Source organism: Mustela erminea, chromosome 12, assembly GCF_009829155.1.
Source record: "Mustela erminea isolate mMusErm1 chromosome 12, mMusErm1.Pri, whole genome shotgun sequence".
NCBI lineage: Eukaryota > Metazoa > Chordata > Mammalia > Carnivora > Mustelidae > Mustela > Mustela erminea.
The window spans coordinates 59,182,862-59,195,397 of NC_045625.1; the positions used below are offsets into that span (position 1 = coordinate 59,182,862).

Genomic DNA, 12,536 nt, shown 5'->3' on the forward strand with positions numbered 1-12,536 from the left:
TTCATTCTGAAGAAGCAAAATCATGACCTCTCATGAAATGTGGGAATATAAGGTACTTTGAAAGTAGTATTCACCCCTTAATGTATTGTTTTATGGGTGAAATTAAAAGTTTATGAAACACCCTATCTGGATCCAGATATTCTGTTAACATGACAAGGAACTATGAAAATGGAAGAAACTATGTGGTAGATATTCTAGATTTGAGAATTTTTTTTGTTGTTAAGCTTCAGCCTATGGGAGGAAGAAGAAGTAACTTTTTTTTTTTTAAGATTTTTATTTATTTATTTGACAGAGAGAGATCACAACTAGGCAGAGAGGCAGGCAGAGAGAGAGAGGAGGAAGCAGGCTCCCCACTGAGCAGAGAGCCCGATGCGGGACTCGATCCCAGGACCCTGAGATCATGACTTGAAGGCAGCGGCTTAACCCACTGAGCCACCCGGGCGCCCAAGAAGTAACTTTTTAAGTAGAGGTAGTGACATATTTTTCCTCATCTAGGTTATGATTTTGAAGAAGGATGTACATCAGGTGAAAGGACATCATTGTTAGCTAGATTCATTTTTTATAATCATGAGTTCTTTTGAGTGCTAGTAGAGATTTTATTCCTGATCTGCCCAAAAGCATGAGTATAAAGAACTGATAAGTACAGCTTGAGAGAAACTGCAGGAACCATGTGTTTAAGAAAAAAACACTGGAAAACAAAGATATTTAGGAATGCATATTGTGGGTGCGCAACAAACTTATTTAATGAGTGAATAGAAAATGAGCAAGAAAAATGAACAGGAACTCTCCAGTTCTACTTTTGTCCCAGGCCACATTCAATTGTAAATAAGGTCTTTCTCTACTTCAGGCAGCAGACTGTCGAAGGGCCGGAAGGGAGCAGTCTCCCAGACAGGTCAGAAAATAGGTATTTTATCCCTGAGGTTGGGAAACGACTGCAGGCAAGCATATTTAGCCCAGTCTCTTTTTGTGTGGTGCAAGTCAACAATGGATTTTGCATTTTTAAAGGATTGTAAGAGAACAGAAATGTGACGGAGATCTTTTGTGACCTGTAAAGCCTAAAATATTTACCATCTGGCCCTTTGGAGAGAAAGTTTGCCAACCTCTGTCTCACATTATTAACTATGAGGTTAACGAACATTTTTACCTTTGTACAGAAGGTAAAAAACATGGTTAAGGAAAAGATGTGTCACCTCCATACACTCCTATAACCGCTGCATTACATTTTTGGAACATAAACTATTTAAATCACAAAAACAAACAAAAAACAAAATAAATCAAAATAACCTTTTCTCTTTGCAATTTTCAGACACAGTGAAAAGAATAAGTATGTTACATCATCACCGTTCCCCTTCTGCTCTGCTATTCTATTCTATTCTATTCTGTTATAGATATTTCCTCATTTCTTACTTTGGAAACTTTCACAAAATTATTCTATCCAGCCCTAACAAACATGCCCATCTTATCCTCCTATCTCCACCTTTTTCTACCTACTCCACATTATAACAATCTCATAATCCTCAGTCAAGCAAGGTTGGGGAGAACATCAATAAGCAAAGCAGGATTTCCTTTAGAAGGAAAGGAAGGGGAAATTTAGCAATCTTAATAAAAGAGTAATTTTGGTTTTCTTACATGGGATTTCCAGGGCTTTGGATACTAAAAGTTAGTAGAGACTTACTGAAAAGATGTCCATGAAACATTTATTCCAACTCACAAATGAGTATCTTTGATCATGTAGTTTAAGTGATCTGCCCCTGGTGATATAGGTATATTCAAGGTATATTTGGGAAGCAGTTGTCCCAACTGTGTACTTATGTGAACACTGTGCAGCCTGTCATTATCTCTAGCAGAAGTCGGGAAACTCTAACTACTCTTGGGGCCAGATTTGGCCCACTGCCTTTTTATGTTTATTTCAATAAGTTTATTTTATGTTTATGTCAATAAAGTTTACTGGAACATAGTCACATTATTTTGTTTACCTATTTTCTGTGACTATTTTTTTATGGTATAATAACAGAGTTAAAAAGTTGTGACAGAGATGAAGGCTCACAAAGTATAAAATATTTATTATTTGATCATTTATAGAAGGCTCCTTTTCAAAAGTCGGATATCTATTACCTTGTGTCAGGTCCTTCAAGACAAAGATAACACTCCTCCCCAACCCCCAACAACAGACATATGAATAACACTCTACCCCAACCCCCACCAACAGACATATGAATACAGTCACATTAGAGGGGTCTGTTAAATCCTCTGGTAAGTCATATCTGATCTGGGAAAGGCCTGCCCTTCACTAAGGGGTAAAAATAGGAGTGATATTGAATGTTAACCATTGGAATTCTTTTGAAATAGCTCAAATGTATTGATTGCTGATCATTTTCCTGGCACTGTTTTAAATATTTCACAGTATCAACTCATGTAATATTCACATAAAACATATACCATTATCTGCTATTAACTCATTATAGTTGAGGAAACTGAGACTAGAAAGGTTGAATAACATGCTTAAAGCAACACAACTATGAAGTGGCAGTCAAGTTTTAAATACAGAATACTGTCTCTAGAGCCCACAGGCTTAAATTTTAATTGGCATAGCATCTCCAGAAATAGTAAGAAAATCTACTTTTTTTGCAACTGCAGTAACCCAAGCAAATCTGCATGTGGATAGCTAATGTTGATTTAGGATAATCTGTGATAATGTTTGTAAAGTATAAAAGTCTGTTAAAGCCTGTTCAACATACACATCTTGACCACCTACTGCATTCCCAGAACCCATGTTATTAGGTGAAGATAATTCCTTCTTTGAAAGCACTTAAAATTTGGCAGGGATTTTCTTTCTAGAAAGTTCTGGATAAAAGTAAAGGAAACAAGAATCAAGAGTCCAGGGTTCTGTTGAGCATGAGGTTTTTATGCTTTTTCTGACAGTAGACAATTATTGTAAATAAAGAGCAGGCATTCTGGTTAAATGAAAGAAATGAGAAGATTATAGCCAGAAATGAATGAATTTCACCAGGTAACTTGACTTTGGAGAAGTTACTGCAAACTCCCTGAGTCCCACGTTCTTTCTTTCTTTTTTTTTTTTTTTAATTAATTTTTGTAGTTTAGAATATTTACTGCCCAGAGTTTTTCACAAGGATTAAGTGAGATCATATATGTGATGAATTCTAGAGTAATGCCAACAACTTAGTTGGCATTCAACCTTTTTTAAGTTTCTCATATCTTTCTTAAAAACATTTTTCTAGGGGCGCCTGGGTGGCTCAGTGGGTTAAGCCAATGCCTTCTGCTCAGGTCATGATCTCAGAGTCCTGGGATCGAGTCCCGCATCGGGCTCTCTGCTCAGCGGGGAGCCTGCTTCCTCCTCTTCCTCTGCCTGCCTCTCTGCCTGCTTGTGATCTCTCTCTGTCAAATGAATAAATAAAATATTTAAAAAAAAAACAACAAAAAAAAACATTTATCTATAATTTCTCATATTTCAGTCCTCATTCTGAATTCTTCCTCTTTGAAATGCCATGCACATTTCTTCTTGAGAAGACATTCTCCCTGAACACACAGAGTAACAGCAGCTGCATTCAGGAATACGTCACAACAATCCTCATTCTTGGATATATCTAAAAATCATTGAGAAATTATTAATCATGGATCATAGGTGTGTATATATATATAAGCTCATTATTTGTGATTTATCTTCTCCTTTTGCACATTCTATTTCTGACAATATATTGCAAACCCTTCAGGACCAAACACCTAAATTCTGTTTTGGTAACTTATTAGGGCATTTTGTAGATATTTTTCACATTTGTGATAATGAAATATTTTAGACTATTTCAGAAACAGAAACTCACTAAGTTCATGTTAAATAACAGATATTAGAAGACTATAATGGAGAAGTAACAAAGAGAAATCCAAGGGGTAGATGCATGGCCAATTCAGAGATCATGAAAGTCAGGGTTTTTGCTTTTCCAGGTATTTGCAGCTCTGATATAATTAGAAAAAGTAAGCCTGCCATTCTCTCTGTATATCTCTTCAGCCACAATGACTGTTATTTCATTATTTCTCTTCTCTTCTCTGTGTCAAGGTGTTTATTCATAGCTTTGCCACTTAGTTCCTACAGACTATTTTTCCTCTGTATCTTTTCTTGCTTCAGCTTGCTACAGTAAACTTTATGTTTGTTTGTTTCACTGGGTCAAATTACCAAGAGAAACCAATCATCTTTGTCCATAGTTGGATAAAGCCTTTTCCCAAAGCCATACAGGGTGCCATTGTTTAACTCATACATTGTTAATTATGGAATAGTTTGCCCATCCTTAGTCATTTCATTGTCATTTCATCTGTGGCCAAGGGAATGGGTTTCTATTGATATACAGAATTTGGCTGTGTGTGTGTGTGTGTGTGTGTGTGTGTGTGTGTGTGTGTATTTTAAACCATGTAAGACCACATTCCATAATTGGGGTAGGAAGTGAGGAGAGAGGGACTGTGGGCTTAAACATAACATACCCTTGCAAAGGCAGTTAAGAACTTAGTACGCTTTCTGGTGCTTATAATGATTTATGAAGGTCATAATAATTTAATGGAAGAAACAAAAGCAAATCAAATACAGAGAGCCATGTGGCACAGAAATCAGTCTTTGGGCTCCTAGAACTTCTTGAGAAAAACAACATTTTTCTTTGTTTCTCTAGTAACCTGCCTAATATGTGGAACATAAAATATTGATTTAAAATTGCTGAATGGGTAATGAATGGCATGGGTTCTTGATTGAGCTAAGCATTTCAATGTTAAAACCACCATCACATGAAGTTTTCATTCTCTTTTGTTCTTAGTGGATGGTAGGAGCCAGCGATAAGTTCAATATTCTTTGCCAATAGATTTAGAGTATCTTTGTATTTAAGACTTCTTAAGTAGACAGTGAGTGGAGACACATTTCAGTTCACTTGGTGCCACTCTGGAAGTGATCCTGATTTAAAAAGAATATTGAAGTCCCAGTTATATCAGTTAATCTTTAACAACATCACCTTAACAATGTAATCTATTTCTAATATAACAATACACAACTATGTGTAAGCTGCATTCATATTTGCTTTCACAAAACTAGCCCAAATTGTTTCTGCTGGTCTACAAAAGCAAACCCCAAGTATCTGCTAAAAAGTAAGCAGCCTGTAGTTGGAATCAAGTAACTGACAATCCTATCTGTGGGCAATTTTGGTCTAAACAGATGACCTTCCTATATTTAAAAGATTGAAACTAATATAGAATTTGGGTAAGTCTGGTAGCCTACTGTATATGAAATATTTAAAACTTCTGGACACTCTATCTTGTGGCAATGCAAGAAAGAGATGTGTTTGACCTTAAATCCCTGTATATAGCAGTGAAGCAACAAACAGACAATTAAGAAGAAAAATCTGAAGGCCAAATGTCAAAAATGAGAGTGTTAACCCTGAGTTGTGACATTTTAAAAATGTCCTTGGCTCACATTGAAGCGCAGTTGCTAATGTGGTCATTTATTTGTCTATTTATAAGGAGAAAAAAAGCCCTGAGATTTCTAAAATGTTTAGAAATGGATCTTATTCTCTCTGAAAATAACAACAGGCTGTTATTTCCAACCTAAGGGTCAAAGCTAGGAAGAGGTGTCCATTAGTACCCATCAAAGTTTACACTTGCATAATGCATATCTTAAAACAAGAATTAGGTCATTATCTTTTTTTAACCTTAACTTATACTAAAATATTCTCTGAGACATAAGAAATAATTAGTATAAAACGTTTATTCTTAACAGCAAGAGTAGAGCATTTATTCTTGTAATCCTACCTATGTTGTTATAAAATAATTTAAAAGATAATAAATTTACGTTTCATCTTTCTTCTCAGTTTTGACCATCAGCACAGTGCCATTGTAATAGGAGAAAGTCCCTTTATCGAAGTGTTGATCAAAAACTCACAGGCACTTCTCAGACTTGTAAATGGCCACACTAATTTTGTTTTTTTTTGTATTTTTTTTATTTTTTATTTTTTATAAACATATATTTTTATCCCCAGGGGTACAGGTCTGTGAATCACCAGGTTTACACACTTCACAGCACTCACCAAAGCACATACCCTCCCCGATGTCCATAATCCCACCCCCTTCTCCCAAACCCCCTCCCCCCAGCAACCCTCAGTTTGTTTTGTGAGATTAAGAGTCACTTATGGTTTGTCTCCCTCCCAATCCCATCTTGCATACACTTCAATCAATACCTTCTTTTTAATGTTTAATTATGCATTAGAAAGCAGAGGAACTTTAAAAAACAACATTTTTGGAGAAAAAAATCATCTTGACCCGTATGTGCTTGAGATGGCTCATTAAATGTATTTTCTATCCTTTATTCTTAAAACACACACACATGTAAGATAGTGTCTAAGAAAAAAATATGCTTTAGAGAAAGTATAATGTTGATATTTTGATGTAGAGATCTTTCTGGATGGCTCTTTTGATGAGAGATCAAAACAACAGTCCTTGAGCGATGTTGCTGATTACCCTTCCTCTTTTGTAGAGTGGCCTGCTGCAACATCTTTCCCATATTTTGCTATACATGTGTCATGTGGAGTATACTTTTATTACTAGCATTGTGAGGGACAAAAGCCAAAGCACTACCTCTGCTTAAAAATAACACTCTGAGTCTGATCATTTTTAGTCCTTGGAAATTTCTAGATATTATACACATTGACTTTGGCTCCCAGAAATATGTGTCAATAGAAACACTTTTCTTTTGTAAAGAAAGAAATGTGGTATAGCAGCACTTAAATCAGAAGACATCAACACTTAACCCAAAGAGGCACAGGGTTTTGAGATACCGCTGCTAGGATCCTGTATCTGGAGTCACACCACAAAAGTCTAATGCCAAGTCTGCTATTTAAAGCTATATAACCCTGGGAAGTCTCCTAGCCCTGTACATACCTTATTTTACTAATCTCTAAAAAGGGGATAATAAAATGATAGTATAGCCCTTTTAGAGCTATGAAGAGTCTATTCAAAGGAAGTAATTCAAACAGCATGTGGTACATAGTAGCAAGCTATATTTACAGTGAAATTAGTATTCACGTATAACTTTTCTTCACTTTACTAGGCATAATTTTACATTATCTTTGCATATATTTTAAAAGATTTTTAACAACTTATTCTGGACTAGAGTAGCAACGTGGTAAATTGGAGAGGAAAATCTGGACTTCAAAGTCAGAGAGATTTGGAATGAATGTCTTACACTTTGTGTGAATTCAGACAAGTTTATCAACTCTCTAGACATCAATTTTCTATTCTTTAAAGCAGGATTCATATATTTAAAAATAAATAATATAATCCATTCAGGGGTCTAACGTAGTAATAAGTATCAAAAATTAATAACTGTGGATTATGACTTGACCAAGTTAAATAAATCCAGAATTGTGCATGTTTATTTTACACAAAATACACCTAGTTCAGAATTTAGAGTGTTCAGGAAGTCTTTGATCATTTAATATTGAATTGCTAGATTGATCTAGCATACTGATTATACTTTAATATTAAACTTCAGTCAAGACTAAGGACACAATTACTCCAGGAATACATTATTACCATTGTATTAATCTGATAAACTATTGAAGTGGATGAAATCCCACCTTTCCCCAGTGTACCTTTGTCTATAACTGCAACGTACGGACTGAATTTTGGTGTGAGGTAATCTGATATTCCCTAGAGGGTATACATATTGTGATGTTCCATCTCCAGATTTTGTCACTAATGTATTTCCCTCAGCTGGCTAGAGCTGCTTGCCAAAGGTTATGTCTCCTCCCAAGGAAGATTTGACCAATAACTAGCTGATTGGAGGGATTTGAAAGCCTTGCTCCCGACCCAATTTGGGGCAGCTCTGAAGAGCCATCTTCGCTCCAGAGCTCACTATAGGATCAGCTGATCCCTGTCTTAAAACCACAGAGCAGACAGCTTCTCCCTCTGCCCAGTTTGCCTTCCACCCTTCCTCCTAGGTGTATCTCCTGAGAATACTGCACAATAATCCTTTGGCACAGGACTCTTCCCAGAGACTGCTCCTAGAGAACACAGTCTAAGATCCTCACTAGTTTTAAAGGTTCTAAAGCAGGGAAGCATGAACAAAATATGTGTTTCTTTTGTATCATGGAACAACAATGGATGAATTAAAAGTGGAGTTGCCTCAAGAACTTGGTCAGCCCTTTTGGAAGGCACAGCATGCATAATCAAAAACATATGAAAGCACACCCACATTTAACACTAATTATTTACTAGAAAAGTTGGGGAAAGAAATGTCATGAATTTGCCTTTGAAATTATTTGGCTATGTGTTATTGATATAATTTATGATTGGGAATATTTCTTGACATTTTGTGGACTTAGAAATTCTTGAAAAGTGGAGAAATTTATCCACTAAACTGTTTTCAAATATAATAAATCTTTTATTAATATTAAATTTAATAATTAATGAAGTGACATGATGTTATGCGGACATTTAATTAAACATTTATTCATTTTGGTATTGTGGTTTCTTTTTTTGTGTTCTAGAGCCAATGAGTTTCATTTTAAAGACTCAGATTTTACATGGAGATCTTGAAAATCTCATAGGTCACTGAAAACTTCAAATCCGTGAATATATCTGAGAAGAAATCCAGTATATTTTTCATAGAAAAAAAAACATAAATTTTTCTCTGTTCTTAGTAAATTCTCTCTAGATTAAAGCCAGATGGACACATCCTCCACAGTTTGCCCCAGAGTTCACTCAAGCTTGAGAGAGAGGAGTAAAGGAGACAGAGCTGAGGGACGAGGGTGGTGGGTATACAACGAGAACACAAAATTAACTCAGGTCAAGCATGGGTCATTTCCTCTCTCTTTTCCAAGGATTTTTACATTTTCTTCAACTTTATTGTATATGTGTAGTCATATCTATATCTGTAACTGTGACCATGCACATGTGGTTAGTCCAATAAAGTGATGTTTCACATAGCTCCTCAACCACTGCTTCTGAAAAGTTGAGCATCGATATGCACATATATTCACAAATCTTTGTGTGACACTGTCCTCTACTAGTCCCAGAAAACTGGCTCTTTAAACCAGTTTTTAAACCCCTATATTACACATAAAGGATAATAGACTTGTGTACATGCACGTGTATATGCTTTCATCAAGAGCATCCAACCACTTTTTATACTCAGTTTGCTCAATCATGTAATCACTAAAATCAGAAATGGCAAAGAATTACTGTATCAGCAAATTAAGACCATCAAGTTTATTCGAGATGATAACATGTCAGTCATTTGGATTCAGTCCTACTCTATTTTTGGAAATCATGGAGAAATATGCACCCATAGTATTTTTTCCTTAACAAGACAAACTTTATTCTATATCATCAATATCTCTGAGAGGGTATGTAATTGGACAATATAATATTTTAAACCAAAATTGCCCTAAACTAAATTTCACTATTAATTCCTCAAAATTCACTCTAAATTTGACCTGAAATTGATTATTTTAGCTATGATATCTAATTTAATATAAATATTAAATAAGATGTTAGCCAGATTTAATAATTATAATCATTCATGTCTCCATGTCATCAACTCATATCCATCTATATTTCAGTCAACACTAATTCTACCAGATATCCATAAAACATAGGGACAAATGGAAGGAACCAAATAAACCTCAATTTATGATCACTTTGTGGACTTCTACAAGAACTCCTTTATCAATCCAAGGAATTGTTACATGTTGAAAGTGAGCATTCCACCAAAATTTCCTTTTATGTGAATCAATCCTGAAGTGTTTTCAGTGTTAATGACCATGTTTACAAATTATTCTTTACTCTTCTTATATTTTGTCCTAATCTTCCTCTCCTTTCAGTTATTCTTTATGTAAATTTAGTATTTCAGCCATCAGCACGTTCATAATACTGAAAGAACAACAAAACCTAGGAAAAAGAAGCTGTGTTAGGAAATGTAGTCATCATTTCACAATCAAAGGAATTATGTTAATATGCTAAGAGTTACCTAACCTCTCTCAGCTTCAGTTTCCTTATCTGTAAATAGTGTGTTTTTCCAGGATGATTTTAAAAGCATAAAATAGCTCATATGTAGGGAGGTCTTAGGTGTATCAGGCACTGTGTTAGACATCATAGGTTATCTTACTTAATTCTCACAACTTCTCTGGAGGGCAGTACCATAATCAGTCCTCATTTTACAAGTGGGGAATTGATGATACTAAGATTACACAGCCAGGGTACCTACTATTATATTCAGTAAAGTATATGTTAAATACGGGCTATCATGCCCAAAATGACCAATGAGCTTTTCTTAATGGATTTTGAAGAAGTAGAACATGAGAGGGAAAGATTTATTTTAAGGAATTGATACACATTTGTGCGAGCTGGCACATCCAAAACTCATAGGACAAGTCAGCAGCCTGGAGATTCAGGTAAAAGTTGCTGTTGTGAATCCTGAGCCTGAAAATTGTAAAGTCAGGCAGAATTTCTATGTTACAATCTGGAAGCAGAATTCCCTCTTTGGGAGATTCCTGTTTTTGCTTTTAAGGGCTTCAACTAATTGGATGAGGCCCATCCACATTATGGAGGACAAACTGCTTTACTTAATTAAACTAGTGGTAAATGTTAATCTCCTTTAAAAAATACTTTTCCAGGGACACCTGGGTGGCTCAGTCATTAAGCGTCTGCCTTCAGCTCAGGTCATGATCCCAGGGTCCTGGGATCAAGCCTGGCCTCTGGCTTCCTGCTGAGCAGGAAGCCTGCTTCTCCCTCTCCCACTCCTCCTGCTTATGTTCCTTCTCTTGCTGTATCTCTCTATATTAAATAAATAAAATCTTTAAAAAGAAATATTTTTCCAATAACATCAAGACTGGTGTTTGACCAAACAACTAGACATTGTAGTCAAGCCAAGATGGCACATAAAATTAAAAATCACAGTGTATTTCATTTTAAAAAATCATATTGTCATATGCATACAGTCTCAAAGATATTATTCAAAACATCTGACTGAAGGATCTGTGTTTGTGACTGTTGTCTTGCACAGTCTTTGGCACTAAATGGGAAGTAAATAAATCTTTCTTGAATCTGAATGAAATATATATATATGTGTGTGTGTGTGTATTCATATAAATAGAGCCACACTGACATATCATAATCGTGTGTGTGTGTGTGTGTGTGTGTATTTGTATAGATAGTTTCACACTGACACATCATAATGACCCAAAGTCTCTAAGTCCATAGTTTACCTTTGGGTTTACTTTCGGTGTTATACACTCTACAGGTTTGGACAAATGTATAATGACATATCCATCATGACAGTATCATATAGAGTATTTCACTGCCCTAAAATCCTCCATGATCTCCTGTTCATTTCCTGCGTGTCCACTCTGGCAATCACTGATTTTTGTGTGATCTCTATGCTTTTGTCTTTTCCAGGAGTCATACAGTTGGAATCATGAACTAAACAACTATCTCAGATTGACTTTTTTTGCCTAGTAACATGTATCTGAAGTTTGTCTGAGTCTTGTCACAGCTTCATGATCATTTATTTTCAGTGTTAAATAATATCTTATTATCTAGATGTACCAGAGTTTATGTATTCACTCATCTACTGAAAGATATCTTGATTGCTTCTAAGTTGTTGCAATTACAAAAAAAGATGCTACAAACATCCACACAATATTTGTGTGGACATATATTTTAAACTCCTTTGGAGAAATACCAAGGAACACAATTGCTGGATCATATGGTAAGAGTGTATGTAGTTTTGTAGGAAACTAACAAACCTTTCAAAAGTAGCTGTATCATTTTGCATTCCCACCAACAATGAAGGAAACTTCCTATTGTTCCACATGCTCACCAGCATTTGGTATTGTCAGTGCTCCAGATTTGGACCATTCTAATAGGTGTATAATGCTATATCCTTGTTGTTTCAATTCACATTTCCTTGTTCAACATGTCATGTAGAACATTTCTTCATGTGCTCATTTGTCATCTGTGTATCTTCTTTGATAAGGTATTTGTTAAGGGTTCTGACCCATTTTTTTTAAGATTTTACTTATTTGACAGAGAGGGATCACAACTAGGCAGAGAGGCAAGCAGATAGAAAGAGAGAGAGAGGAGGAAGCAGGCTCCCTGCCGAGCAGAGAGCCCGATGTGGGACTCGATCCCAGAACCCTGAGATCATGACCCGAGCTGAAGGCAGAGGCTTAACCCCCTGAGCCACCCAGGTGCCCCCTTGACCCATTTTTAAATAAGGTTTTTTATTATTAATTTTAAGATTTATTTTTATATTTTGGGATAAATTCCTTTGTTACATGTGTATCTTTTGCAAATATTTTCTCCCAGTTTGTGGTTTACCTTCTAATTCTCTTGATCTTATCTTTAGCAGGGGATAAGCTTATAAGTTTGATGAAGTCCAGTTCATTGATTATGTTTTTTCTTGGTTCATACCTTTGGTGTTATATTGAAAAGGGGTCATCTAGATTTTCCCCTATGTTATCTTCTAAGAGTTTTATAGTTTTGCATTC

At 35.6% G+C, this 12,536-nt stretch overlaps 1 protein-coding gene across 44 annotated transcripts in view; it reads left to right on the plus strand.

Annotated features, from left to right (window-relative positions):
• Positions 1–12,536, plus strand: part of PTPRD (protein tyrosine phosphatase receptor type D) — a 2,254,226-nt gene that overhangs the window by 1,498,870 nt on the left and 742,820 nt on the right. The gene's annotated exons all lie outside the window — the stretch shown is intronic.